This window comes from Zea mays, chromosome 2, assembly GCF_902167145.1.
Source record: "Zea mays cultivar B73 chromosome 2, Zm-B73-REFERENCE-NAM-5.0, whole genome shotgun sequence".
Lineage (NCBI taxonomy): Eukaryota > Viridiplantae > Streptophyta > Magnoliopsida > Poales > Poaceae > Zea > Zea mays.
In genome coordinates this window covers 183,418,137-183,425,069 of record NC_050097.1, presented here as the reverse complement: position 1 = coordinate 183,425,069, position 6,933 = coordinate 183,418,137, and the positions used below count along the sequence as shown (strand labels likewise).

General features: G+C 45.6%; 1 long non-coding RNA gene across 1 annotated transcript; it reads right to left on the bottom strand.

Annotated features, from left to right (window-relative positions):
- Window positions 1-1,955: 1,955 nt before the first annotated feature.
- LOC103647395 (uncharacterized) lies at window positions 1,956-4,290 on the bottom strand. Its single transcript, XR_562816.3, has 5 exons — window positions 3,693-4,290; window positions 3,249-3,603; window positions 3,056-3,132; window positions 2,051-2,199; window positions 1,956-1,980 (listed from the first exon to the last, which is right to left on the bottom strand). It is a non-coding gene; the product is annotated as an uncharacterized lncRNA (long non-coding RNA).
- Between the last annotated feature and the right edge of the window lie 2,643 nt (window positions 4,291-6,933).

The following is a 6,933-nucleotide window of genomic DNA, read 5'->3' as shown; positions in this document are numbered from 1 at the left end:
GAATAGCAGCAGACATGTTAACACAGTAGCATTGCCCTGCCATCGAAAATACTATTTTACACTATAAACAGTACTACTATTTACAAAGTGAAGCTGAATAAGAGGTGAGATAGAAGGTTGGACAGTGCTGATGATAGCCTAATTAAGATGAATACTCATACTCCCAGTGTAGTGGCATTTGGGTTTTGTAATTATGTAATGTGTCTGTAGTAAGAGTGCATGTTCAGGGTTGTTCAGAAAGGGTTGTTCACCTATTATCTTCAAATATTGTTTAGCATTTCTCTTGTATGGTGTATGGTCTCTTCAGTTCTAGCCAAAGATAGCAGCCATGTTTTTCCCCTATTTATTTGAAAATGAATAATAGTAGACATGTTAACACAGTGGCATTGCTCTGCCATCGAAAATACTATTTTACAGAGAAATGTGTGGTAAGTTTATAGAGAAAACCACATAAACATAACCTAAAGCCCTATTCATAGATTGATCCCCAAATTTCAAAAGAAGTTACTATCAATGTGCATAGAACAACAAAATTCAGAATGTAATATCAAAATTCAGGATGACAACAAAGACAATTCACAGTTCACACAATGGCTCTTTCAGCATAGCATCTCAATAATTTGCTCCCTCTATTACAGAAATCTAGTAAGCATATGACAAATCAATTACTAAGGCGGAACCATCATAACACAAAGCATCATAACGTGCACGGTTAAATCATATTAATGAAATCACAGAAACTGAGACCTCACATGCAACTAAATGCCGCACTGCACAAAAAAGACAATTAACAAATAAATGTCGTACCCATTAACAAATAAAGAATATCCACGGTAGAGTAATATTCTATTGGTGGACGCGACGCTCCGGTCGAGGATCTCGGCGTAGTCGGCTCCCAGAGAAGAGGATACGACGAAGCAAGAGCCTTCGCCCCCGTGGCATATCATAGCAAGAAGCATGGTTCAGCTCATGTATGAGGCCACCAATATTTGCTCTTCCCCATGTTTATAGACTCCCAAACTCAGACGCAAGCAGATTCTTCACTTTATCAAGTTGTGCAACCAATGTCCAATGGCCACAATTGCTCCTAATATAATAGAAAACAAATATACAAATCTCATTCAGATTCTTAAATACTAAGAACAAGATTCCGTGACACTTGTTGATAGATTGGTATATGTGCAATCACCTCCAAACTGTTGCATATAGAACACGATTCATTCTTTTCCAAGAAGAACAAAATGCAATAGTCTCTTTTATCAAAATAACTTATATTATAAATTTCTCATCCAATCACTTGTAGTGATATCAGTCAAAAACTATTTCTTCACTCTAGGCAAATACAATAAATTTAAAGCTTGTGTAAGCTCACCCACGGGCTTCGCTGGCGTCGAGAAGCCCCCATAAGCCAGAGCTCCATGTTGTTTTCATCCACATTTTAAACCAAAACAGATCGACGGGCCCTTGTGGCTACATGTCAAGCACAAGAGCACGCGTGGAGCATGGGTCGAAAGCGAAAGGGACAATGTGCCGTTGATTTAGAATCTAGCGTTCTTACCTGTTAAACACCATAACCAGGGTGTCAAAGTTCGCTGGGTCCTCCAAGAAGGCCTTGAGCTCGGCGGCGTGGCGTGCAGATGGGAACCGGACGGCCGGGGCTCGCGTCATCCCGTCCTTGAGCACGATGCTGGGTTGCCTCATGAACATCACTGGTTTCTGTTCGGCATACTACATATAGAATATTTAGATAAGAACATACAACAAAAGAAACTGAGCAACTTCAACCTCCTAAACCCTAAATCACTATCACCCAATTGAAACGCCTACAAAGACACTTAAAATTAGTACATCAGGAAAACATTATGATTCAGAAGAGAATAATGAAAAGACCCAGGTTACCCTAGTTGAGAATAGCATCATGATTAAAGCACACTCGAAGTGCCGACACAAATCGCGTGGTAGGTAGCTTGACCGAAGAACCTAGAATTTCGGTAATAAAATTTATTAAAAATGGTGACACGAAGATATATGCAACAGTCATGATTATCACCTGGTATTTTAACACGTGTCAAGTCGGATCTTCTTGGTTTCAAGCATTCTGGAAACCTCATTTCCTGCTTCAGCCACTAATTGCCTACTCTATACTTGAGTACCTCAGTTCACCTAGATGTCATATACTTGTCAAACAATACTTGTCACCTAGATGACATATATTAGCTTATGAACAGTTGTGATGGTGGAAATGGGTTTACCTCAGTTCAAACAAAAAAATATTAGCTCCCCTAGATGCCATATATTTAAAAATGGAGGGAGTAACATAACATAATAAACAAGCAGTTTAAGAAGACAAATGTCCCACAAGACGACCACAATTTTTAAAGGCACCTGATAACAATACCTACTAATAGAGTTAGAATTATAAGCAGATGGGTTCAGTTATTTTTTTTTCTTGACTATGTCATGGGCTGGTATTAAAGGTCAAACCAATACAACAATTTAAAGTGGCAATTTAGCAAAAGAACTACAGGATCAGTTCAGTCATAGGCATCAAGAGCTGAATGAAAATGCAAGGAGGTGAGTAGTTTAAGGTCCTTGGGGTACCAAGGGAAGGGTAACATAAGGTCAAGACCATCCCCCACCCCTCACCCAACACATAAAAAAAGGTTAAGGCATGTTATCAACCAGATGAAGGTAGAAACATGAAGGGTGCCGATTTGTCAGATTCCACAATAAATTAGCAGAAGATATTGATCCCACAAGGGCAAAAAAACTAACAATTGAAGACCATAGAAGTGTGAAAATACAAAATAAATAGAGTAGAAGGGTGGAGTAGACTTTTAATGGCAATGGAAAATATGTGAGCGAGTGAACAAGTTGTCAACTTGTGCTGCTTAATCAAAACTATCCTAAATGATGTTTCTATCTTCACTGTATTGAATGTTTCAAGGTTACAAAATTAGTGCTTCCCTTGAAAGCTCCAATATTAGAAAATCAAGCTTATAAGGAAGTTTTAGTGGATGGGGTTTTCGGTACAAATAATCAATTAATCACCCACCTGGAGATGGATGGCTATATGCTTCACAGTCAAACCCTTTACATTCATCAGGTGCAGGATTCTCTCAGGTGCAGCAACTGTTAGGTGTTAGCCACCCAAAGAAAACAAATAACACATGGTCATGTTGTAGCTAATAAAATAACAAATACCTAATTTAGGTTTCAAGCCATGTGTAGGTATGAGCTATGCTTACACTTGTCCCCCCAAGAGCTTCGATAACCTCCAAGAACTTTTCATGGAGTTCAATGGTCCATGTGGCCTGATTTTGCTTTTTTGTCTCTTCATGTCCATTGCTTTCAGGAACAGATAATCATTTGTCTTTAGAATAAGCACTTCCTTAGGCTTTTCAGTAGATGGTGAAACCATTCTATTTTTGGTACTATTATTGAGACTTGATCCTTGAGGTGCTGCCTTTTTAGACTTGTAATCCAGTGCTTGGTGCCTTAGAATCCTGAAGCTTCTTCTGTCCAGTGGCTTCATCACATGGAAGCATGCACCCAGGTTCATACATTTGGAAAGTGCCTCTTAGTCGTCACAAGAACACATTGCTGTCAACAAGGAGGAATAACCCTAGAATGGTGAGTTTGGATAGGTGAGAAATCCTTAAGATAATAGAGCTCTAAATATAAACACTTACCGATAAGAGGGGCTTGAAGTTCATTTAGTATGTGATGGAACAATCAGAGTTTGCTGAAGTGTCTGGTGCCATATTGTTAGGATTAACCTCCACCAACACCAAATCAAGGTCTGCTTCTTTAGCAGCCCCACATTTAATAAAATCCAGGGTCGCTTTTACTGTTTGGAATGAAAAAAACTACACAACAATAAAGGTAATAAGATTAAAATATTTGGAAAATTAATACATGTATTTAGCACTGTTCTACACTTAATGGACCCTGCAATTGACATCACTACACATATAAAGATAGTCATAATATTAAGGAAAGCTTGGTGATGCTTCTATAGAAAAAATAAATAAATCCCATTACGAAGTCTTGGTGATGCTCACAGCTTGGTGATGCTCACGGCTTAGTGATGCTCACTTTATATTTATTCATCCAGCTGACTTCTAGAAGTTCCAAAGAAGTCATTACAAAACACATAGTTTAAGGACCAGAAGCCTGAGATTGCTCACCATCTTAATTAGTTGTTGCCTTCGCTTCCTGATTGATGATTCCCTGCTATCAATGTATAGTAACCATCATGTGCGACTATAAACTGCAACCAACAGAACTGATTCTCCAAGTGCCTGAAGTCGGCGTTCGTCGCGGATCCGCATGACCCCCTTATCGACATGGATGTCGTACCCATCCTCGTCCAACTGCCCGACGCTGATGAGGTTGATGTCGAGGCGTGGGATTAAGTAGACTCCAGCGAGCTGCCGGTGCTCACCGGTCTTGCACGAGAATAGGACCGTCCCCCGCCCTTCAATGTTGACGAGGGATCCATCACCGAACCTGACGGTGCCGGTGACGTGTTCGTCGATGTCGGAGAAGACGGCGCGCGACCCCGTCATGTGGTTGGTCGCACCCGTGTCGAGATGCCAGAGTGCGTCATCGGGGTTGCCTACGCCGTCGAGCTGTACGTGGGCACGTGCCTCCACCAGATGCACGCGCGCCTGCTCCGTCGTGGCGTGCAGCTCCTCCAGCACCGGGAGCAAGGCGGACGGGCGACCCGCAGCGGCGTGCCCCTCCACCACCAGCGATGGCGGCTTTCGCCCCTTCGTGGCGCGCGGCGCCTCCACTGCCGGGTCCGCGGCCGCGGCCTCCACCTGCCCCTGTCGAGCGCGTTGTGTCCCTCGGCACGCAGGTACCTGCTCCACCGCCAAGGTCAGGACAGGGGCCGGGGCCAGGGCCGGCCTCCCCTTCTCCGCCAGGGTCGAGGCCATCAGCTGCGCCATCTGGACCGGCGGCGCTTCCAAACCCCAGATGGAGGCCACCGGCGGCCGGATCTGGACCCTCGTCGCCTCCAACTTTGCTCCTTTGCCTACCGAAGGAGTACCGCCACCGCCGCCATGAACCGGTGACCGGAGCTGGACGGTGTTGAGTCTGGCAGAGCGGTTGAGGTCGTGGGGGAGGAGATTGAAGTCGTGGTGCGGCGCGCCGTCGTGGAGGCAGATTGAGGACGTGGGCACATCTCTGCGTGCGGCGCGCCATCGTGGAGGTAGAGGGTTTAGGGCTGCCGAAGATGATGACAGGCTGGGCTGGGCTGCACAATGGGCCGCACCAACGGTTGGGCCACACGAACCACTGGGCTGCACGCAGACACTGTTATGGGATTTATTTGATTAGTACCATACCGGCCACTGAGACAGACCAAACGTGGCTTATAAACGTTGGCGTGGATTGTTTGTTGCTCAGACTAGTTCCTCTGGTGCCGCACCAAGATGTATTTTTTGGCACGGGGATGTACGTCCACGGTTGGGAGGCAGAACGGGTCGGATCGCCCTGGATGAAGCGAACGGTCCAGATTACCCGGAGGCAGAACCAGGGGAGGCAGCCTACCCCTTGCGTTCTTAATAGGTAGTATAGATATTGAATATGATGCGAATTGAAAAAAAATAGTAAGTACATGAAGGCAAAAATGCAGAACACATCTACCATCGTGTCTGAAAGGGAATTAGGCTTACACCTAGTTCCTAAATAATTTTGGTGGTTGAATTGCCCAACACAACTAATTGGACTAACTAGTTTGCTCTAGTGTGTAAGTTATACAGGTGCCAAAGGTTCACACTTAGCCAATAAAAAGACCAAGTATTGGGTTCAACAAAAGAGCAAAGGGGCAACCGAAGGCATCTCTGGTCTGGCGCACCGGACTGTCCGGTGTGCCACCGGACAGTGTCGGTGCACCACCGGACAGTGTCCGGTGCACCAGAGGACTCCACCTCAAACTCGCCACCTTCGGGAAAATCCAGAGGTGCTCCACTATAATTCACCGGACTGTCCGGTGTACACCGGACAATGTCCGGTGCTCCAAAGAAGAGCGGCCTCAGGAACTCACCAGCTTCGGGAATTCGCAAGGGTAGTCCGCTATAATTCACCGGACATGTCCGGTGTGCACCGGACTGTCCGGTGTGACAACGGAGCAACGGATATTTTGGCGCCAACGGCTACCTGCAGTGCATTAAATGCGCGCCAGCGCGCGCAGAAGTCAGGCACGCCCATACTGGCACACCGGACACTCTATAGTACATGTCCGGTGCGCCACCGGACATCCAGGCGGGCCCAGAAGACAGAGCTCCAACGGTCGGAACCCAACGGCTTTGGTGACGTGGCTGGCGCACCGGACATGTCCGGTGTGCACCGGACTGTCCGGTGCACCATACGACAGTCAGCCCCACCAAACGGCTAGTTTGGTGGTTGGGGCTATAAATACCCCCAACCACCCACCATTCATTGCATCCAAGTTTTCCACTTCTCAACCACTTACAAGAGCTAGGCATTCAATTCTAGACACACCAAAGAGATCAAATCCTCTCCAAATTCCACTCAAGGCTTTAGTGATTAGCGAGAGAGATTTGTCGTGTTCTTTTGAGCTCTTGCGCTTGGATTGCTTCTTTTCTTTCTCACTTGTTCTTGTGATCAAAACTCCATTGTAATCAAGGCAAGAGGCACCAATTGTGTGGTGGCCCTTGCGGGGAAGTTTTGTTCCCGGTTTTGATTTGAGAAGAGAAGCTCACTCGGTCCAAGGGACCATTTGAGAGAGGGTAAGGGTTGAAAGAGACACGGCCTTTGTGGCCTCCTCAACGGGGAGTAGGTTTGCGAGAACCGAACCTCGGTAAAACAAATCCGCGTGTCACACTCTTCATTTGCTTGCAATTTGTTTTGCTCCCTCTCTCTCGGACTCGTTATTCTTTCTAACGCTAACCCGGCTTGTAG